We start from the raw sequence: 23,952 nt of genomic DNA on the forward strand, positions 1-23,952 counted from the left end.
TTTAGCCTTCCCAGCTACCATATGAGCTTTGTATCTTCATTTTTCAGATTAGAAAGTGAGGACCTAGAGAGGTGAACTCCGGTGCCTACAGCCCACACCTGGTTCGTAGCAGGAAAGAGGAAGTTTGCAAGGGGTCAGTGCCTGTTGATAGTTTCTAGGGCTGAAAAGGGAAGAAAGCAAGAAAGAACACAGCCAATCAACTTCACTTGATATGTTTATGTGTGCTTGTTGTTTAAAAATCAGAACAATGTAGAGGAATACAGTGGCATGTAAGGGTTCCTCCAACCCAATTCACTTGCTGCTGCCATTTGCTTGGTTTCCCTAAGAGGTACTGGAGACATAACAAGCATGTGTGAAAGTGTTACTAAATCGTATCTAATTCTTTGCAATGCCATGGACTGTAGCTCGCCAGGATCCTCTGTCCATAGCATTTTCCAGGCAAGGATACTGGAGTGGGTTGCCATTCCCTTTTGCAGGGGATCTTCCCAATCAAGGATCGAACCAGGGCCTCCTACATTGCAAGTGGATTCTTTGCCACCTGAGTCACACACACATATATACATATATATGATATAGCATATAATACACATTATACATATATGTGTGTTTTATACACATAGCAAGTATATAAGTTCAGTTCAGTAGCTCAGTCGTGTCCAACTCTTTGCAACCCCATGGACTGTAGCGCACCAGTCTTCCCAGTCCATCACCAACTCCTGGAGTGTACTCAAACTCATGTCCACCAAGTCAGTGATGCCATCCAACCATCTCATTCTCTGTCATCCCCTTCTCCTCCCGCCTTCAGTCTTTCCCAGCATCAAGGTCTTTTCAAATGAGTCAGTTCTTCGCATCAGGGCCAAAGTATTGGAGCTTCAGCTTCAGTATCAGTTCTTCCAATGAATATTCAGGACTGATTTCTTTTAGGATTGACTGGTTGGATCTCCTTGCAGTCCAAGAGACTCTCAAGAGTCTTCTCCAATGCCACAGTTCAAAAGCATCAATTCTTCGGTGCTCAGCTTTCTTCACAGTCCAACTGTCACATCCATACATGACTACGGGAAAAACCATAGCCTTGACTAGATGGACCTTTGTTGGCAAAGTAATATCTCTGCTTTTTAATATGCTGTCTAGGTTGGCCATAGCTATTCTTCCAAGGAGTAAGCATCTTTTAATTTAATGGCTGCAGTCACCATCTGTAGTGATTTTGGAGCCCCCCAAAATAAAATCTGTCACTGTTTCCACTGTTTCCCCATCTATTTCCCATGAAGTGATGGGACTTAATGCCATGATCTTCGCTTTCTGAATGCTGAGTTTTAAGCCAACTTTTTCACTCTCTTCTTTCACTTTCATCAAGAGGCTTTTGAGTTCCTCTTCACTTTCTGCTATAAGGGTGGTGTCATCTGCATATCTGAGGTTATTGATATTTCTCCCAGCAATCTTGATTCCAACTTGTGCTTCATCCAGCCCAGCATTCCTCATGATGTACTCTCCATATAAGCTAAATAAGCAGGGTGACAATATACCTTGACGTATAGCCTTGGCAAGCCTACGACAATAGCCTTGACATACTCATTTCCTGATTTGGAACTAGTCTGTTGTTCCATGTCCAGTTCTAACTGTTGCTTCCTGACCTGCATATAGATTTCTCAGGAGGCAGGTCAGGTGGTCTGGTATTCCCATCTCTTTCAGAAGTTTCCACAGTTTGTTGTGATCCACACAGTCAAAGGCTTTGGCAGAGTCAATAAAGCAGAAATAGATGTTTTTCTGAACTCTCTTGCTTTTTCGATGATCCAGTGGATGTTGGCAATTTGATCTCTGGTTCCTCTGCCTTTTCTAAAACCAGCTTGAACATCTGGAAATTCACGATTCATGTATTGTTGAAGCCTGCCTTGGAGAATTTTGAGCATTACTTTGCTAGCATGTGAAACGAGTGCAATTGTGCAGTAGTTTCAACAATCTTTGGCAATGTCTTTCTTTTGGATTGGAATGAAAACTGACCTTTTCCAGTCCTGTGGCCACTGCTGAGTTTTCCAAATTTGCTGGCATATTGAATCCAGCACTTTCACAGCATCATCTTTTATGATTTGAAATAGCTCAACTGGAATTCCATTACCTCCACTAGCTTTGTTCCTAGTGATGCTTCCTGAGGTCCACTTGACTTCGAATTCCAGGATATCTGGCTCTAGGTGAGTGATCACACCATCGTGATTATCTGGGTCTTGAAGATCTTTTTTGTATAATTCTTCTGTGTATTCTTGCCACCTCTTCTTAATATCTTCTGCTTCCATTAGGTCCATACCATTTCTGTCCTTCACTGAGCCCATCTTTGCATGAAATATTCCTTTGGTATCTCTAATTTTCTTGAAGAGATCTCTAGTCTTTTCCATTCTATCATTTTCCTCTATTTCTTTGCATTGATTACTGAGGAAGGCTTTCTTTTTTTTCTTTTTTTCTTTTTTTGAGGAAGGCTTTCTTATCTCTCCTTGCTATTCTTTGGAACCCTGTATTCAAATGGGTATATCTTTCCTTTTCTCCTTTGCCTTTATTTTCTCTTCTTTTCTCAGCTATTTGTAAGGCCTCAGACAACCATTTTGCCTTTTTGCATTTCTTTTTCTTGGGGATGTCTTGATCACTTCCTCTTATACTCCCTCTTATAGTGAGAAATAGTTCTTCAGGCACTCTTGTTTATCAGATCTAGCCCCTTAAATCTATTTCTCACTTCCACTGTATAATCAAAAGGGACTTGATTTAGGTCCTACATGAATGGTCTAGCGGTTTTCCCTACTTTATTCAATTTTTAAGACTGAATATGGCAATAAGGAGTTCATGATCTGAACCACAGTCAGCTCCTGGTCTTCTTTTTGCTGATTGTATAGAGCTTCTCCATCTTTGGCTGCAAAGAATATAATCAATCTGATTTCAGTATTGACCATCTATCTGGTAATATCCAAGTGTAGCATCTTCTCTTGTGTTGTTGGAAGAAGGTGTTTGCTATGACCAGTGTGCTGTCTTGGCAAAACTCTGTTAGCCTTTGACCTGCTCTGTTTTGTACTCCAAGGCCAAATTTGCCTGTTACTCCAGGTATCTCTTGACTTCCTACTTTTTCATTCAAGACCTCTAGAATGAAAAGGACATCTTTTTTGGGGTGTTAGTTCTAGAAGGTCTTATAGGTCTTCATAGAACAACAACAATAACTATATATATATATAATATATATTTATATTATATATGTTTTAAACACTTAACAAGTATATATATGTTTATGTGCGTGTATATATAAAATCCCCCATCTTGTACAAATGGCCTGGCTCATTTTTAATTTTTTGCCACACCCCATGGCATGTGGGATCTTAGTTCCTCAACCAAGGATCAAACCCACACACTCTGATGTGGAAACACAGAGTTTTAACCACTGGACCTCCAGGGAAGTCCCAGCCTGACTAACTTTTTAGCTGTTTTTATTAATATATATGGGACTAGTAAGATTTGCTGGAAAATGGGCTCTTCTGCTTAAAAACCACTCTTAAAGCTACTTATTATAGAGCCTCTGAGGCCCCACTGAGCTCAAAACTCCTTTTGCTTTGGAATAGTACAATTTTATTGTTTGGTTCTGTTCTTTCACCATATTATCAGTCATCGGTATGATTTATTTGATGTGAAATTCTCTGCCAAGAGCAAGCCTCTTCATTGCAACATTGCTCCTGTGGGAAACATGATTTACTTTCCAACGGGTCACTTTAAGATAGAGAGTGGCTCCCTTGAGAATAAAATGTTCACTTGTACTGTGGTTTTGCCTTATATATCTATGAATACAAAGGAAATTGAAAGAAAATGATTTCTTTTTACCCAAAAGGACAAATTAAGTTTCCTGTTGCTTAACCGAAGGATGACTTTTGCTTTACCCCATGCATTAATGTTTCAAATCTCAGCTTCAGCCTTTAATAGTTTGGTGGCCCTAGATAAGTTATTTAATTTCTTAGCTGAGAAGTTAAATAGAACACAGAGATAACAATATCTATCTTATGGGATGAAAGTGAAAGTGTTAGTCACTCAGTTGAGTCCAGCTCTTTGCAACACTATGGACTGTAGCCCACCATGCTCCTCTCTCCATGGAATTCTCCAGGCAAGAATCCTGAAGTGGGTACCCATTCCCTTCTCCAGGTCATCTTCCCAACCCAGAGATCAAACCCTTGTCTTCTGCATTGCAGGCAGATTCTTTACCATCTGAACCATCAGGGAAGCCCACCTCAAGGGATAAGGAGAAATAAATGCAATAATGTGTGTACATATGTTTAATTTAGCTCCCTGAATATAATAAACACTAAATAAGTATAATTTACTTTAATTATTATTACTAGACATATTTATTGACCTTTACTATGTGAACGATGTATAAATTGGGTAAATTTTACTGCCTATCTCATAGGACTATTTTGTGGATTGAATGAAATAATACATATTAAGCCCTTCTAGTACCAAGGACACGCAAAGTTTCAATATATTATATCTAACTTACATGGTGTAAACTGTAACCTTGAAACTATAATGGCATGATGTTCTATTTGTATACTTACAGTATTAAATGTAAAAATTAATTACATCATCAAGCTCACTTTCTTAATGTTTTTCTGAATTATTGCCAATTCTACTGAGATTTTATGCTCATAAAGGTGATATTTAATACCAAAGAACATGCACTATTTCTCCATCCCCCTCAAGTTTTCGTGCAGAGCACCTCCTTAATTAAAAGCCTTGTCATAGGACTTCCCTGGTGGTCCAGTGGCTACATCTCTGAGCTCCCAATGCAGGGAGCCCAGGTTTGATCCCTGCTCTGGGAACTAGATCCCATGCACCAGAACTTACAGATCCTGTATGTCAAAATAAAGATTGAAGATCCCGAATGCTGCAACTAAGACTCGGCGCAGTCAAATAAATAAATACAAAAAATAAAATAAAATCTTTATTTTATACCTAGGGCCAGATCAGTTCTAGACATTGTTTAACAAGCTAGAGAGACTAAGGGTCTGAGTCACCTCTGAACATACTTTAAATCTCCTTCCACAAGCCCTCACCCCAAACCTCCATCACTGCAGGCCTCTAGACTTGGAAAAGTGATCCTCAAACCCTGGCCCTGGTGTCACTGACCTCTAAGACAGCTTGTTTGTGGCTCCTGGTAGAACAGGGAAGAAACTGCCATCATTCAGGAGGTGAGCCGTGGACCACACCAGGTCTAGGCTGGCCTGAGGAGCCACTGCTCAGCTTGGTGGCCTGTCAGCCTTGCCCAGGGTTGTTGTTGTTCACTTGCTAAGTCATGTCCGACTTCTGTGGCCCCATGAACTGCAGCATGCCAGGCCTCCCTGTCCTCCACTATCTCCTGGAGTTTGCTCAAGTTCATGTCCATTGAATCGGTGATGCTATATAACTAATTCATCCTTTGCTGCCCCTTCTCCTTTCGCCTTCAATTTTTCCCAGCATCAGGGTCGAAAAGAGTTGGCTCTTGCCTAGGGTTTTGTGGTGCCAAGTGGCTCACACAATCACATCCTGACTTTGGACGCTAGTATATTTTTACTTGGGGCTTCCCTGATGTCTTACATTCCAGGAGACCCAGGTTTAATTCCTGAGTTGGAAAGATTCCTTGGAGAAGGGAATGGAAACACACTCCCATATTCTTGCCTGGAGAATTCCATGGACAGAGGAGCCTGGCGGGCTACAGTCCATGGGGTCACAAAGAGTCGGACACAACTGAGCGACTAACACACACATATTTTTCCTTATCAGCAGGAAAACAAACTGCTCTAATTTCTATTCACTCTATTTTGAAAGGGCAAAACAAGATCAAAGAATCAACTGCCCCAAGTCAGAGCCCCTGGAGCCAGTGGGCAATGGGTGGACATCAGCTCTGCTTTCAAGCCCACAGAGGCTGGTACCAGGAGACTGGGTCTGTGGGAAGTTAGGGCCTCTCTAAGGTCCAGGCAAGTCAGTCAGGTGGGACCACCACCCAGCACTGAGGATGTTTGCCCCTAAATCTTAACAGAATTTACCCTCAGAGAGGCAAAGCTCTCTGTAGGAGGGATGAACCAAACTTGATGAAAATGGTCAAGGTGGGACAGGGCAAAGAGTCTTTTCTTTTTTCCTTTTTTCAGTCACGCCATGTGGCATGGGGGATCTTAGTTCCCTGACCAGGAATGGAACCCGTGCCCCCTGCATTGGGAGCTAGGAGTCTTAACCACTGGACCACCAGGGAAGTCCCAAGAGTCTTTTTTTCTGTCATCAAGCTGCAAACATGGCTGAACAAATGAGTGTGAGCTTGGGGAGGCAGGGCTGGGTGGAGGGGGGGGTGGACACAAGTTGCAGTCGTTTTGAAACCAACCCCTGGGGAGTCTGAATCTGAAAGCAGAGACGTCAAATTTCTGAATGAGTGATGAAGCTTTTATTGACACTGTGACTCTATTCCGGCCTCTCCCCGGTGCTATTATATATGGAGTTGTACTTGTGAGCGTGAACTTCCGTATGTTTGCACCTTTCATCCCCAAAGGCATTTTCACAAATCCTAAAAACGCCCATGCAACTGGGGAGTAGAAGTGCTCTCTTAGGTTCCTAGCACTAAGGCCCTGCAGATGGACAGGGGCGGGGGGGACGGTGACCTACCGTTTCCAAAAGGAGCATGGAGTCACCAACCAGGGCACAGAGGGAAGAGGTTAAAGGCTAGGAGTGAGCATTACTCTCCCTTGACCCCTGGTCACAGAACCATTTCTCCTATGGGACCAGCTCATGGAAAGCAAAGAAAGCATAAAAAACTGGCTTCCTGGCACTTCCCAGGTGGTCCAGTGGTTAAGACTTCACCTTTCAGTGCAGGGGTGTGCAGGTTCAATCCCTGGTAGGGGAGCTAAGATCCTACATGCCTCATGGCCAAAAAACATAAAGCAGAAGCAATAGTGTAGCAAATTCAATACAGACTTTAAAAACGGTCCACATTAAAAAAAAAAAAAAGGTCTTTTAAAAAAAGAACTGACCTCCTGACATAGCTAATCCCACTATGATACATTTTGAGTGAGTCTGGAAACAGGTATGTTGTGTGAATGTCTTGTCAGTCACCCCTGGGCTTCCCTGGTGGCTCAGGTGGTAAAGAATCTGCCCGAAATATAGAAGACCCAGGTTTGATCCCTGGGTGGGAAAGATCTCTGGAAAAGAGAATGGCAACCCATTCCAATATTCTTGCCTGGAGAATCCCACAGACAGAGGAGCCTGGCAGGCTACAGTCCATAGGGTTGCAAAAAGTCAGACACCACTGAGCAACTAACACTTTGACTCAGCAGTTCTAGAAATTCTACTGGCATACCTACCCAAGTGTCTAAGAATATTCCCTATAGCATTTTTATTTACTGTAGCATCTTTTTTGTGAAAGCAAAAACTAGAAACAGTCTAAATGCCTACTCCTAGAAGAATAAAGTTAAATAAACTATGGTGCAGATAAATCCATGCAGCTGTTACAAGGAATGAAATAAATCTATAGAGAGAAGCTTGGGAAGGCAGTTGAGATGGTTCTAAAAACACATTCAAGACCCATAAATCATAGCCTGTTGCTCCTGGGGTTACACTGTTTGCATGTTAATAGAAGGCGAGGAAGGGTGTATGAAGTAAAAAGAAGTGGGTCTTGATGAGTGAAGTTTGCAAATATTCTCAGGCCAATATAACAAGCATCCTCAAACTCTCAAACTCACCATCTCCAATAAAAGCAACTCCATCTCCAAGCAACTGGACAATAACCCACATTTAACCAGATGATCCCCTTCCTGTTCAACGCACCCTCACTCTCCTTGTTGACTCTACGACAGTCCCCGACTTAGTGGTGGTTGAGGAAGATCGTATATGTATATTTTAAAGTATACATTTTTATTTTTACTATTTTTAGTTATTAAAAAAGGGTACTATACTGTTTATAATCTTTCAAAATTTAATTCTTCACTTCACATATGCGAAGGTTCATTCACATTGTTACATACGGTTTAGTTCACACAGGTGGCTGTTGGGGAATATATATTCATCCACTTTCCCGATGTTTCTTATTTTCCGCTATTGCCAGCAGGACCGTTTGATCATTCTTGTGCATGACTGTTACTGTCACTGTTGTTGTTATGCAAGAATCACTCTTTAGTACATGTCCTGGAGTGGAACTTGTTTACAAAGTTTGCCAACATTCCACTTTAAGGAACCAACAAAAGTGGTTGTGCAGTTTTACTCCCACTTGCTATGTGTTACAGATCTCTCTTTAGATTTGTAGCCTCTCCAACGTTTAGTATGGGCTTCCCAGGTGGCTCAGTGATGAAGAATCCACCTGCAAACGCAGGAGATGTAGGAGATGTGGGTTTGATTCCTGGGTAGGGAAGATCCCCTGGAGAAGAACATGGCATCCCACTCCAGAGTTCTTGCCTAGGAAAACCCCATGGACAGAGGAGCCTGGTGGGCTCCAGTCCATGGGGTGACTAAGCACACACACACACACACACACACACACAATATTTAGTAGTCAGACTTTTGGATTTTTGCCAATTGAAAGGATGTCTCAGTGAACTTGATTTGCATCTCACTGACCCCTGAGGATACTGGTTACCTCTTTATTAAAATTTTTTTTTTTTTTTGCCACATCTTGTGGCATACAAGGTCTTAATTCCCCTAACGAGGACCAAACCCGAGGCCCCTGGATTGGAAGTACAGAGTCAACCACTGGACGGCCAGGGAATTCCCTGGTTATCTCTTTAAATGGATCTTGGCCACACATACTTTCTGTGAAAAGTCAGCTTGTATCTTTTGCAGATGCCTCTCCTGGGTTATTTGTGGTCTGAGTAAGCCTAGCCGGTGCCTGAAATGGAAATTCCAAGGGAAATATTTTTAAATGAAACTCGTTTTCACCTGCCAGGAGACAGGGCTGGAAGGACCCTGGGAATCATAGGAGGCTGGTTTGCAGAGGGAATGCAGCAAGAGTCAGCATGAATCAAGGCAGCAGAGACCCCACGAGGTGAATGAGACTGGAAGCTGAGCCCAACTGTCAATTTCTCCCCTTTCCTGCTGGCTACCTGCAGCGGCAGCAGATCCCCGGTGCCCTGGGCCAGGGGTTTCCCGCACTTTCCATGGCGCCTGCCAGGAGCCCTCAGCACCTAGTGTTTGGTGTCTCTTCCGGTGAGAGCAGAGCAGTGGGCTCAGATGACCACCCCAGTCATCTGGCAGCCGACATGATCACTGTAGATCTTCTCTCAGCCTTTAGGAAGCAAATTTCCAGAGGTTTCTGAGTAGTGAGGGAAGAACCTATGCAGACACAAATTTTCCGATTTGTACATCAGAAACCGCAGGCCCAGGTCTTTTAAGAAAATAGATTGAATTTCAAGAGAGAATAAATACATGGGAAGCACAGACAGCATAGTTTCCAGGAGCGGCTGCCTCCAGGTTTGCTCTAGACCAAACCATTTTCAGCATCACAAATCACCCACAGCCCACTCTGTGGTTGCAGTTTATCCACACTTCCAGGAGCCTTACAGAGCCCCCCCACCCCACCCCCAACTCCACCTGACCTTGTTCAGATCCCAAAGGGATCACTTCCTGTCCTTCTCAAGATCTCCTATCCCAGTCGTGTCTACCAGCTGCCATCTCTCTTTAATTATTGATTAATTTCTTTCTTATGACCTTGGAGGCCTTCCTCCCTGTCTTGGTCCCACAGACTCCCATGCTCATTCTTTCCCACTTTGTCAACACCGGACATCAGCCTGTCTCTCTGGCCACAGAAGAGGTGAGGTCAGGCCGACCTGCCTTTGACTTAGTTCCTGTGCACTGGGTCAAAGACTGCCTGGGATGGACATGAGCCATTGAGAAGCAAAGGGAAGGTGAGGCTCAAGTTGAAGAAGTCTTTGGTTCTTCTAACTTTAAATGGAAATGATTGAAGAAAATGCTTTGATTAGTGGTGTGTGTGTGTGTGTGTGTGTGTGTGTGTACATTTTTTTATTGCAGTAAACTATGCATAATGTATTTGGAGGAGGAAATGGCAACCTGCTCCAGTATTCTTGCTTGGAGAATCCCATGGACAGAGGATCCTGGTGGGCTACAATCCATGGGGTCGCAAAGAGTCAGACACAGCTGAGTGACTAACACTTGCACTTTCATGCATAATGTATAATTAATCTTTTTTTCTATTTTTTTTCTTTTTTTGGCTCTGCCTCCTGACTTGCAGGATCTTCATTCCCTGACCAAGGGTCAAATCCACGCCCCCTGCAGTAGAAATGCAGAGTCCTAACCACTGGACAACCAGGAAATTCTCCCCATTTTAACCAGTTTTAAGTGCACAGTTCAGTGGCATTAAGTATTCACAGTGTTATGCAACCATCACTATCATCCATCTCCAGAAATTTTTCATCGTTCCAAACTGAAACTCTGTCCCCATTAAACACTAATTCCCTGTTCTCCCCTCCCTCCAGCCTCTTGGCAACCATCATCCTACCTTCTATCCTTATGAATATACTCTTCTAAGTACATCATATAAGTGGAACCATATGATACCTGTCCTTTTGCGTCTGGCTTATTTTACATTTCCCACATTCATCTATGTTATGCATGTATCAGAATTTCATTCTCTTTTTAAGACAATGATATTCAATTGTGCATATATACCGTATCTTGTTTATATATTCATCTGTTGATGGATATCCGGGTTGTTCCTACCTTTTGGCAATTGTAAACAATGCTGCTATGAACATGAGTATACAAATCTCTCTTTGATGAGTAGGACTTTTAAACATTTAAAACTATATTTTTCTCCAAAGGCACAAACTACATCGTGCCTATCTAAAAAGCTAGTAAAACCTGACCAGCAGGCTAGGAAACCCCATCATAGTGAGATCAGTTTTAAGACAGGAGCCAGGGTTTGTGAATTTTCTGGGTTCTGCACGGTTCCCATCATGCTCAGCACCTGGGGTCCATCCAGTCAGTATGGACTGTTGGCAACACAGGTAGTAGTTGTCACAGGGGTTCCTGCCAAGGCTAGACCTCACAGTGGGGCCCAGGCTATCAGTTTTTGCCAGGACTTGACCTTATCAAAGGGTTATTTAGCCCTCATTTTGATTAGCCAAGTACTTTATAATCATTTACTAATATATATTTTCCATCATCATCAGCCATTACCCAGTATGTGGAAATATTTGGAGAGGGAGGGAGCCCATATCATTTTATTTATATACAAATATGGGTGCAACCATAGAGACCAAATTTGCTTTGCTCTTGGGAAATAAGCAGAAATATTAAATTGGCTGTTCTGTTAGCCAAGCTGTAGTCCTGAGGCTGGCCTATGGCCCTCTGCACCTGACCTATGGCATCCAAAAGGATGCCATTAGGAGCTGTGAGCCTTCACTGACTCCTCCCTATGCCCTTCCCAACCCTTAGAGCTTACAGTGATAACAGGACAGAGGGGTGAGAAGCACAGCCCATAATAGCTGATTCCCAAGAAGGTAAACTCAGGTGATATAACTGCTGAGCAACCTGCCACTGTGAACTCATAATACCATCTATCGTTCAATAATGCCAACAGACAGGAATTTAATTTAATTACTTTATTTTGGGCCATGCCGAGTCTTCTTTGCTGTGCTCTGGCTTTCTCTGGGTGCGGTATGCAGGCTTATCACGGCAGCGGCTTCTCTAGGCGCAGAGGCCAAGCTCCAGGCATGCAGGCTTAGTAGTTGTGGCCCACAGCCTTGGCAGCTCCACAGCATATGGAAGCTTCCCAACCAGGGATCGAACCCATGTCCCCTCTTTTGGCAAACGGATTCTTAACCACTGGACCACCAGGGAAGTGCCCATATGGGACTTTGAAATTCCATTCTAAACTGAAATTCTCACAATCTTTTACCAATCTTGGCTTATGGGATTAACCAGAGTTTTAAATTCCATTTTCTCAAGCGAACATATGTTAAACGAAGCAAATGTAATGCATTTTGTTTTAATTATTTTTATCACATAAAAGCCTCTTGCACTGGTGGCCATATTCATTTTTATGCCACATATATTGCATCATACAATTTATATGTATAAAATATTTCACAAATTTAAGAGTTAATTTGCACACATTAGCTGTACTTGTATTGTTATTTTTTATTGGTGGGCCCACAATATTTCCATTATACATTTTCGTTCCTATATCGAACTAATGAATTTTCTGATGAATTCTGTTTATTCTCTTATTCATTCTCTGGCTTAAGAAATAGATCACCAGAAGGTAGTAAGCAGGTGCCAGAAGGTTCACTTACACAAAAATGATGACACATTCTTATTCACTATCTGAAATGGGAAACAAAAAGACAATAAAGGATAGTTACTTGGTATTAGAGAATCTGCACTTTGCAAATGATGAGTAGTCAAATCTTTTTTTTAAATAATTGCATTTATTTATTTATGGCTGTGCTCGATCTTCCCTGCTGTGTGGGCTTTTTTTCCAGTTGTGGTGAGTGGGAATTGCTCTCTAGACGCAGTGTGAGGGCTTCTCATCCTGATGGCTTCTCTTGTTGTGGAGCTTGGGCTCTAAAGCGCAGGCTCAATAGTTGTGGTACACAGGCTTAGATGCCCCATGGCATGTGGGATCTTCTTGGACTGGGGACCAAACCTGTGTTTCCTGAATTGGCAGGTGGATTCTTTACCATGGAGCCACGAAGGAAGCCCAGTCAGTTCAGTTCAGTCGCTCAGTCGTGTCCGACTCTTTGTGACCCCATGAATCACAGCACGCCAGGCCTCCCTGTCCATCACCATCTCCCGGAGTTCACTCAAACTCATGTCCATCGAGTCGGTGATGCCATCCAGCTATCTCATCCTCTGCCGTCCCCTTCTCCTCCTGCCCCCAAACACTCCCAGCATCAGGGTCTTTTCCAATGAGTCAACTCTTTGCATGAAGTGGCCAAAGTATTGCAGTTTCAGCTTCAGCATCAGTCCTTCCAATGAACACCCAGAACTGATCTCCTTTAGGATGGACTGGTTGGATCTCCTTGCAGTCCAAGGGACTCTCAAGAGTCTTCTCCAACACCACAGTTCAAAAGCATCAATTCTTCAGCACTCAGCTTTCTTCACAGTCCAACTCTCACATCCATACACGACCACTGGAAAAACCATAGCTTTGGCTAGACGGATCTTTGTTGGCAAAGTAATATCTCTGCTTTTCAATATGCTCTCTAGGTTGGTCATAACTGTCCTTCCAAGGAGTAAGTGTCTTTTAATTTCATGGCTGCAATCACCATCCACAGTGATTTTGGAGCCCCTCCAAAATAAAGTCTGACACTATTTCCATTGTTTCCCCATCTATTTCCCATGAAGTGCTGGGACCAGATGCCATGATCTTAGTTTTCTGAATGTTGAGCTTTAAGCCAACTTTTTCACTCTCCTCTTTCACTTTCATCAAGAGGCTTTTGAGTTCCTCTTCACTTTCTGCCATAAGGGTGGTGTCATCTGCATATCTGAGGTGATTGATATTTCTCCCAGCAATCTTGATTCCAGCTTGTGCTTCTTCCAGCCCAGCGTTTCTCATGATGTACTCTGCATATAAGTTAAATAAGGAGAGTGACAATATACAACCTTGATGTCTTCCTTTCCCAATTTGGAACCAGTCTGTTGTTCCATGTCCAGTTCTAAGTGTTGCTTCCTGACCTGTATATAGGTTTCTCAAGAGGCAGGTTAGGTAGTCTGGTATTCCCATCTCTTTCAGAATTTTCCACTGTTTATTGTGATCCACACAGCCAAAGGCTTTAGCATAGTCAATAAAGCAGAAATAGATGTTTTTCTGGAACTCTCTTGCTCTTTTGATGATCCAGTGGATGTTGGCAATTTGATCTCTGGTTCCTCTGCCTTCTAAAACCAGCTTGAACATCTGGAAGTTCACGGTTCATGTATTGCTGAAGCCTGGCTTGGAGAATTTTGAGCATTACTTTACTAGCGTGTGAGATGAGTGCAATTGTGTGGTAGTTTGAGCATTCTTTGGCATTGCCTTTCTTTGGGATTGAAATGAAAACTGACCTTTTCCAGTCCTGTGGCCACTGCTGAGTTTTCCAAATTTGCTGGCATATTGAGTGCAGCACTTTCACAGCATCATCTTTCAGGATTTGAAATAGCTCAGCTGGAATTCCATCACCTCCACTAGCTTTGTTCATAGTGATGCTTTCTAAGGCCCACTTGACTTCACATTCCAGGATGTCTGGCTCTAGGAGAGTGGTCACACCATCATGATTATCTGGGTCATGAAGCTCTTTTTTGTACAGTTCTGTAAATCCTAATGACCTCATTCAATACATTAATTTTTTCATTAAGCATCTATCCAATGCCTTTTATGCATGATATCCTGGAAGTGCTAAGGTGAATTCTTGGCTTGTATGATCAGAGTTTTAAATTCCATTTTCTGGAAAATGGAACTCTGCCCAAGGAACCTCACTGTCAAGTGATTCTGTAAATTAGTGGTTGGCAAACACTGGTCCATGGAGTAAATTCAGCTCAAATTTTGCTTTTTGTAAATAAAGTTTTATTGGAACACAGGCTTGCTCATTAGTATTGTCTGTGATTGCTTTTATGCTGCAGTGGCAGGGTAGAGTAACTGTAACAAAGACCATACCACCCATAAGCCTGATATTTTCTGTCTAGCCTTTGACAGAAAATATATGCCAAAAACCTTGCTCTTTTTTTTACATATATTATTTGGCTGCAATAGGTCTTAGTTGCAGCATGCAGAATCTTTAGTTCCAGCATGGAAACTCTTAATTGTGGCATGTGGCATCTAGATCCCCAGACAAGGATTAAACCCAGCCCTCCTGTACTGAGAGCATGGAGTCTTAGCCCCTGGACCATTAGGGAAGTCCCAACCCTTGCTCTTGAGGAAGAAAATAACCATGGATTCCTTACATTTTAGAAACTTCTGAGATGACCTAGCCTCACTCCCAAATGCTTTGAGAACTCAGGAAAGACACTGTTGCAACTCTAAGTGTCATCAACAGACCCACAACATCAGCATCACCTGGGAACTTAGGAATGCAGAGTCTCAGGCCCCACCCCAGAACTACTGAAGCAGAAGCTGCAATTGAACAAAATCCCCAGGTGATTCACATGAACAGTGAAGTTTGAGAATCATTGTTAGAGTTGAGTCAGGGTTCCCCAGAAGAACAGAACCAATAGGATGTGTGTGTGTGTGTGTGTGTGTGTGTGTGTGTGTGTTTATAAATGGAGAGAAAGAGAGCTCTTAAAGCTTTGGCTCTGGTGACCTTGCTGCTGCTGCTAAGTCACTTCAGTCGTGTCTGACTCTGTGCGACCCCATAGACGGCAGCCCACCAGGCTCCCCCGTCCCTGGGATTCTCCAGGCCTTGGGGACTGGCAAATCTGAAATCTGCAGGGCAGGTGGGCAGGCTGGAAATTTCAGTGAGAGCTGATGTTGGAATCTTGAGTTGAAGGCAGTCTTGAGACAGGACTCTTTCTTTTCTCAAGGGCCTCAATCTTAGGCCTTCAACTGATGGGAGGAGGTCCACCCACACTATGAAGGAAAATCTGCTTTATGCCAAGTCTACAGGTTCCAGTGTTAGTCACATATAAAGAATATCTTCTAGGACTTCCCTGGCACTCCAGTGATTAGACCCTGCCTTCCAGTGCAGGAGATACAGGTTCAATCCCTGGTTGGGGATCTAAGATCCCACATGCCTCATGGCCAAAAAAACAGAACATAAATAACAGAAGCAATACTATAACAGTTTCAACAAAAACTTAAAAAATGGTCCACGTCGAAAAAATATTTCAAAAATAAATTAAAAATAAGGCACATCTTCTCAGCAAGATCTAGACTGGCACTTGATCAAACAACTGGGCATCATAGCCTAGCTGTGTTGACAGAAAAAATGAGTCATCATACGTTTCTAGATGGAAAAGTTAGAGGACTTGAACCATCACACTGTTCTAGGTGGAAAACTTAGAGGTCATGGAGGAAGAGGGATAGACCCATGACCAATATGTGAAGTTGGTGAAAGTGGGTCTTCTCTAATGGTCAAATATTCTTTCTAGAATCTACCTCAGCCATGTATGTATCCTCTCAGGCCCCATACCAGGTACCTACACTGCCCAATGCCAAAAGCTCCAGCTAAAAGTGGCTACTGAGTGCTGGACAGGCGGCTAGGCCAAACAGAGATGTGCTCTAAGTGTAAAATACACGCCAGATTTCAAATATTTAGTATTTAAAAAAAAAACTCAATAATGCTTATATTGATTATACACAGAAATGAAAATATTTTAGGTATACAAGGTTAAAAAACTATTAAAATTTTTTTTGCCCATTTCTCTTTTACTTTTTTTTTAACATGGCTATTGGAAAATTTTAAATTATATATGTGATTTATATGTTATTTCTAGGGCCAGAGCTGCTCTAGAACTTTGCAATCTGTTATGGACAGATTATGAATTGTTATGAATTGTTTCTTCCCTAAAATTCAGATGGTTTAGTTGCTAAGTCATTTCTGACTCTTTGCAATCCCAGGAACTGTAGCCCACCAGTCTCCTCTGTCCATGGAATTCTCCAGGCAAGAATACTGGAGTGGGTAGCCATCCTCTTCTTCCCTTCTCCAGGGGAATCTTCCTGAACAAGCGATTAAACCAGAGTCTCCTACATTGCAGGCAGATTCTTTACTGATTGAGCCACCAGAGAATTCATATGTTGAAACCTTAACCCATCGTGCAACTGTCTGAGCCACCAGGGAAACCCAAGAATATTGGAGTGGGTAGCCTATCCCTTCTCCAGCAGACCTTCCTGACCCAGGAATTGAACCAGGGTCTGCTGCATTGCAGGCAGATTCTTTATTAGCTGAGCTACCAGGGAAGCCCCATATTTGGAGAGAGGGTTTCGGAGAAGTACCTGCAGTTAAATGAAATCATATGAGCTGAGCCCTGACTTGATAGCATTAGTTTCCTTATTGGAAAAAAACAAAAACAAAAAAGGAAGAGACACCTGATGCAGATGCACAGAGAAAAGGCCATGGAGAGAGTTCTTGCCAGAAACCAAACCCTGCTGACATCTTGATCCTCAATTTCCAGCTTCCAGACTGTGAGAAAATACATTTCTGTTGTTTAAGCCCCCAGTCTGTGATGTTTTGTCATGGCAGCCCTAACAGGTTAACATACCACTCAAAGTGTGGTCTATGGATCAACAGAACCAGGATGACTTGGGAGCTTGTGAGAAACACAGAGTCACAGGCTCCACCCCAGACCATGGGAACCAGAATCTGCATTTTCACAAGGTCTCCATGTGCTTTGAGGAGCCCTGCCCCGGAGAAGGCAATGGCACCCCACTCCAGTACTCTTGCCTGGAAACTCCCATAGACGGAGGGGCCTGGTAGGCTGCAGTCCATGGGGTAGTGAAGAGTCGGACAAGACTGAACGACTTCACTTTCACTTTTCACTTTCATGCGTTGGAGAAGGAAATGGCAACCCACTCCAGTATTCTTGCCTGGAGAATCCCAGGGACAGAGGAGCCTGGTGGGCTGCCGTCTATGGGGTCGCACAGAGTCAGACACAACTGAAGCAACTTCACAGCAGCAGTAGCAGCAACAGCCTTGGAAGATGTTTGTCAGGGATTTCTAAGAAGGATGGAAAAAAGGATGTGGGGGAAGTGAGTGGTGGGGTGGGGAAATCAGGAGGCTTTGCCTGGTGACCTCTGCTCCTCAAGGAAAGCAAACATCTAAGAGCCTTAAAATTCAAATCCCCAGCCCAGGGAAGTTTATTCTTTTTGATCCCAATGATTAGAATCACTGTTTTCAGAGCTGGAGAGGCTCCTTCAGAAAATATCGAGTTCACATCCTTAAGGGGTCACTGTGACTGATCCAAGGTCACTCAGAGGAGATGAGAATACAGATGCTCCCTGGTGGCTCAGCGGTAAAGAAACTGCCCGCAATGTAGGAGACCCTGGTTCAATTCCTGGGTCAGGAAGATCGCTGGAGAAAGAAATGGCAACCCATTCCAGTATTCTTGCCTGGAGAATTCCGTGGGCAGAGGAGCCTGGTGGGCTACAGTCATGAGATAGCAAAGAAGTTGGACATGACTTAGTGACTAAATACAATAGCAACAAGAAAATAGGATCAGGGTCTCCCAACCTAAAGCCCTTTGAGAGAATGCTAAGTCACTAAGTCAATGTCCAACCCTTCAAGACCCCGTGGACTGTAACTAACCAGGCTCCTCAGCCTGTGGGATTCTCCAGGAAAGAATACTGGAGTGTATTGTCCTGCCCTCCTCCAGGGGATCTTTCTGACCCTGGAATCGAACCCCTGTCTTTTACGTCCCCTGCATTGGCAGGCAGATTCTTTACCACTAGTGCCACCTGGGAAAGCCCTTTGCTACTGTTTAATTTAAATATGCATGAGAATTCCGACAAATAGTTCCAGTTCCAAGAGGCTCATGGATCTGAAGGTGTTTGTTTCTTTGTTTGTTTAAATCCAGAGAAGCCAGTCCTGAGCTTTCTTAGGGAAGGAGAGAAAACGGACTGAGTCCCATGGACCTGCAGGGTGAACACACACTCTAATATTAACCACATGTTCTCTGCACATCTGATGGGGATCCCGCACTTCTCACCACAAGTTTTCTACTAAAGGTTACCATATGCTGTAGGAATGTTTCACCACCACGAACTGGCCATATAAGCTGAGCGCTTTAAATTACTGCACAGTCAGAGTGAGTTAATCTATGCCTTGATTATCTGTGTGTCTGGCTATCTAAAGACATCCCTGGCATGGAGCTGTAACTCATGACTAACTTGCTAATTTGAAATATAGATGTAAACCTCCCTTGTAAACACACACACACACACACACAGATGCACATTACAGTGGAGTTTGCAAATGTGTTGAATGCATTGTCAAGGCTGTCCTCCATTAATTTCTATAGATGCACTGCTGCCTGGGAGCTGGAGAATTATCTCGCGGTGGAAAGTAATGATGGGGAAGCCAGTAGAAGGGGAAAATGGGTTGAGAAGATGTTAGAGAGGGACAAATGAGAAATAAGTGAAAATTAAATAGCTATTGCAGCCTGAACTGTAAGTCATTTCAGAGTGGTCTGATTTCTATATAAATCTCAGCTTTGCCTCTTGAGTGAGTGAGTAAGCCTGGGCAAGCTGTTTAATCTCTTGTGTGCATGCTAAGTCATTTCAGTCATGTCCGACTCTTTGCGACCCTTTGGACTATAGCCCGCCAGGCTTCTCTGTCCATGGGATTCTCCAGGTAAGAATACTGGAGTGGGTTGTCTCATTTTACTCATCAGTAAGAATGGGAATAATAAGACTTTTCCTCTAAAATTAAGATGAGAAGATACAGAAAATGCACATGGTAGGGTCTCTGTTAATGTCCACTTCTTTCTTTCCTTCTGTCTTTCTTGTCCTCCTATTGAAACCAAGATGTTGGTAAGATGAGGTTCTTTTCACCTACCCAGTAAGAGGAGAGATTAGGGACAGACACAGTAAGACTGTCTTCAAGGACATTGATTGCTTTGATTTGATTGATTTATTGAGCTATTCAGTACTTTTCATGGTTATCAGAGTATATAATTATGACAAGTGGTAAACAATGATGGTCTATTAATAAAAATCAGCAGAAGGAACAATAATAATAATAACAATAATAATATAATCATAGCTGTATGCTGGAAATGTAAGCTGGTAACCTTTGTAGCTGAATGTTTCCTATACTATGAATGGACATGTTAAACTCTAGCCATTTCTGTTGACATAAATTTAAAAGGTAGCACTTGCAGAGAACTTTAGAATCAGTAGGAGATTTCTTTTTCAAATCCCATCAGTATATTTTTAGAATGTCCTTGGCAAATGGGCCTATCCAGGTAAAGCATGTTAAAATATTGTTCTGTTATTTCAGCTGTCAAGGACACTTAGATAAGAAATGAAGTCCCCCCCTGTATGATGGGATCCTGCTGGATGGTAGTCAGTTTTGTAGCTCTTTGGCTTCAACTGAAGCAGTTCAGTTGGACCAGCAAGGGCCATGGTCAAAGCCAGAGGAGAACCACTCGGCTGCGAGCCCATCCTGGACTTGGGGATCCAGAGGGTTTCTCTCCAAGGAGTTTTCCATTTTCTTCTTCCAACCTGTCTCCTAAATCATCAGAAAATAAAAATTTACTGGGCCCTTAAATACATGCCAGAAATATATATCAACTCATTCAACCCTTGAAATAATCCTACAAATTAAGAACTATTGTACCGTTGTACAGGTTAAGAACTAAGACTCAGAAAGGCTAATTAACCTGCCCAAGTTCACCCAACAGAAAATGGTGAGCTGGGAACTGAACTCAAATATGGCAAGATGCTGCTGCTTCTGAAATCAGAGACATTTCCTCAGCTCCTTAGAGTTTTAGTTTATATCTGGTTTACAAACTCATTCTATTTTCTTGGTATCTTCATTTCCTTCAGGTGAGAAAATATCCAAGATGCTTTTCAAAAGAGTATCAACAACTTCACCTAAATCAGAAATGATTTAGCTAAGAAACTTTGGTGATCTCATTCCATTTTGTAAACATTCTTGTATTTTTTTTAATACATACATTTCATCCTCTTTCTCTCATGTTTTTAAACTCACGAAGCTGCTCCTTGGCCACCATCTGCTACAAATTCATTTATTTCTTTGACTGTCCACTGAGGGTCTGCTCTGAGTCAGGGACTGTGTTCTTCCCTGGAAAGAAAAATATTAATAAGTTCTCACTCTCAAGGTGCTCCCAGTCTAGCGGGGTGACAGTCGTGCAAGTGGACAGTTTCAATGGAGTTTAACACAGTCCTAACCACTATTATACACTTCTGTACACTCCAGTCAAAGTTGGAGAAACACATGGGATCCAGCAACGACACCAGTGTGGAAGCACTAGTGAGGTATCAAGGTAGGGGATGAGCATTTCAGTCGGAGCAACAAGAAGAAGAAACAATAGGGCCTGGAGTATTTCAGGAATTGCCCGTGTGACCCTAGAATGTGGGGAGCAGAGGGGCACAGGTGGTGGGAAAAGAGTTAGAAGTCCAAGGCCAGGTATGGCAGGCCTCGTGTCCCTTGCTCAAGAGTCTAGACTCCACTGCGGGCAAGGAGGTGCCACAGAAGTTTTGCAAGGGGACTAACACAATAAGATTCTTCTTTTAGGAAGACCCCCTGGTCTCAGGAAGAGCTATTGCCTAGAAGAGAGAGAGAGAGAGATGAGAGGGAAACCGACAAGGCTATGCAGTAATCTAGATGGAAGATGGACTTAAGACAATGAAGATGGAGCCACGTTTGAAAACATTTCTGAGTCAGCATTGTTAGGATGGAGAGTAGCCTGGATGTGCAGGATGTGGGAGCTGAGTTTAGGCGAACTCTGAAATGTCTTACTTGAGAATCTGTTGGATGGTGACAACACTAAATGAAACAAGGCATGTGTAGGAAAAGCAGGTTTGGAAGATTGGGAATGGGGTAGAGAGTGTAAAATATAAAAGAAAAAATTGTAAATACTGATGCCTGGGTCCTACTCCCAGTGAGAATTCTGTCCAATTTGCCTGGGAGATAGCCTAAGGGCTTCCCAAGTGGTGCTAGTGGTAAAGAACCTGTCTGTCAATGCAGGAGACATAAGATCTTTGGGTCAGGAAGATCTCCTGGAGGAAGGCAGGGCAACCCACTCCAGTATTCTTGCCTGGAGAATTCTATGGACAGAGGAGCCTGGAGGGCTACAGTCCATGGGGTCGCATAGAGTCAGACAAGACTGCAACGACTTAGCACACACGCATAGACTAGACATTTATTTAATCTCACAAGGTGATTCTAGGTTGAAGCCAAGTTGAGAACCACTGTTATGAGGAAATACGAGAAGACAGAATTCTCAGAAATACCACAATTTAAAAGGCAAGAAAAGTAGCTCAAGTGTCCCTTAATAAGGTACTAACCAAATAAACTATGTGATTCAAAACTCAGGCCCAGATTTCAGGGAAGATGGAAATCATACTCCACCTCTCTCTCCCCCTGAATGCAGCTATAACCTGAGCAGAGTTCATGGAGCAGCAATGTGACTCTGTAAATAGTAGCAGATGGATTCAGAAGGAAGACCAGAGATCAAAGTACCTCTGAACCAAGGGTGAGTTTACCAGATTGTCAGCTTCAGTGCTGCCCAGTCTGGACAGAAGGTAGCCTGAAACTGGACATGGGCTCCTGGAGAAAGCCTCTGGTTCTGGCTCAAGGAACAGGAAAGAGAATTTTCAAAGAGAATGAGATAATTTTCCTTTCTCTTTCCTATTTTCCTTCTGGTTGGAGAACTGAAAAGAGAAGCCCAGGAATCAGAAGGTACTGAGGACATGGAAGAGAGGAAGGAGTCTGGGCAAGTGACCTGATAAAATTGCTTATGAATTCCTGGGCTCACTCTTAAACGGCACATGTCTGAGTTTGACCCCAAATATTTGAGATGGAAATACACGCGGAGATGGACCACCACTCACATCCCACCCTGGCCACCAGGGGGCACACATGCAAGAAGGCTCTGAAGAGCATTGCAAAGACTGAAAGTGGAACTAACATTGAAACCACAACCCGCAGAAGGCTGGTTGGCACTTGTGACCTGAACCCAACTGGGTCAGTTACTTATTAAAGCAAAATAATCAACACTTTCCGTAGGATTTATGTAAGATCCAGAGATTCATAATATTTAAAATGTCCAGAATATGACACAGAACTACTTGTCATACGAAAAACTAGGAAAATCTCAACTCGAATGCTGAGACGACACTAACGTTAGAATTACCTGACAAAGACTTTAAAGCAGTTATATCAAAATCCAAGCACAGAAATAATTACATTAAATGAAAATAGTCTGAACAGATCAATTGGCAGAATGGATTTTTTTTTTTTTTTTTAAAGATTACCCATGGACTATAGCCTGCCAGGCTCCTCTCTCTGTCCATAGGATTCTCTGGGCAAGAATACTGGAGTGGGTAGCCATTCCCTTTTCCAGGGGATCTTCCCAACCCAGGGATTGAACCTGGGTCTCTCACATTGCAGGCAGATTCTTTACCATCTGAGCCACCAGGGAAGACCCAAAATATAAGGCATGACATCATAAAACTCCTAGAAGAGACCATAGGCAAAACATTCTCTAACATAAATTGTAGCAATATTTTCTTAGATCAGTTTCCCAAAGCAAATGAAATAAAAGCAAAAATAAACATATGGGCCCTAATCAAACTTACAAGCTTTTGCACAGCAAAAGAAACCATAAACAAAATGAAAAGACAACCTAAGGCCTGGTGGGAAATATTTGCAAATGATGCAAATGACAAGGGTTTAATTTCCAAAATATACAAATAGCTCAGTTCAGTTCAGTTCAGTTCAGTCGCTCAGTTGTGTCCGACTCTGCAACCCCATGAATTGCAGCACGCCTGGCCTCCCTGTCCATCACCAACTCCCAGAGTTCACTCAGACTCACATCCATCGAGTCAGTGTTGCCACCCAGCCATCTCATCCTCTGTCGTCCCCTTCTCCTCCTGCCCCTAATCCCTCCCAGCATCAGAGTCTTTTCCAATGAGTCAACTCTTTGCATGAGGTGGCCAAAGTACTGGAGCTTCAGCTTTAGCATCATTCCTTCCAAAGAAATCCCAGGGTTGATCTCCTTCAGAATGGACTGGTTGGATCTCCTTGCAGTCCAAGGGACTCTCAAGAGTCTTCTCCAACACCACAGTTCAAATGCAATAATTTTTCGGCGCTCAGCCTTCTTCACAGTCCAACTCTCACATCCATACATGACCACAGGAAAAACCATATCCTTGACTAGATGGACCTTAGTCAGCAAAGTAATATCTCTGCTTTTGAACATGCTATCTAGGTTGGTCATAACTTTTCTTCCAAGGAGTAAGCGTCTTTTAATTTCATGGCTGCAATCACCATCTGCAGTTATTTTGGAGCCCCCCAAAATAAAGTC

This window comes from Ovis canadensis, chromosome 23 (assembly GCF_042477335.2).
Source record: "Ovis canadensis isolate MfBH-ARS-UI-01 breed Bighorn chromosome 23, ARS-UI_OviCan_v2, whole genome shotgun sequence".
NCBI classification, from domain to species: Eukaryota; Metazoa; Chordata; class Mammalia; order Artiodactyla; family Bovidae; genus Ovis; species Ovis canadensis.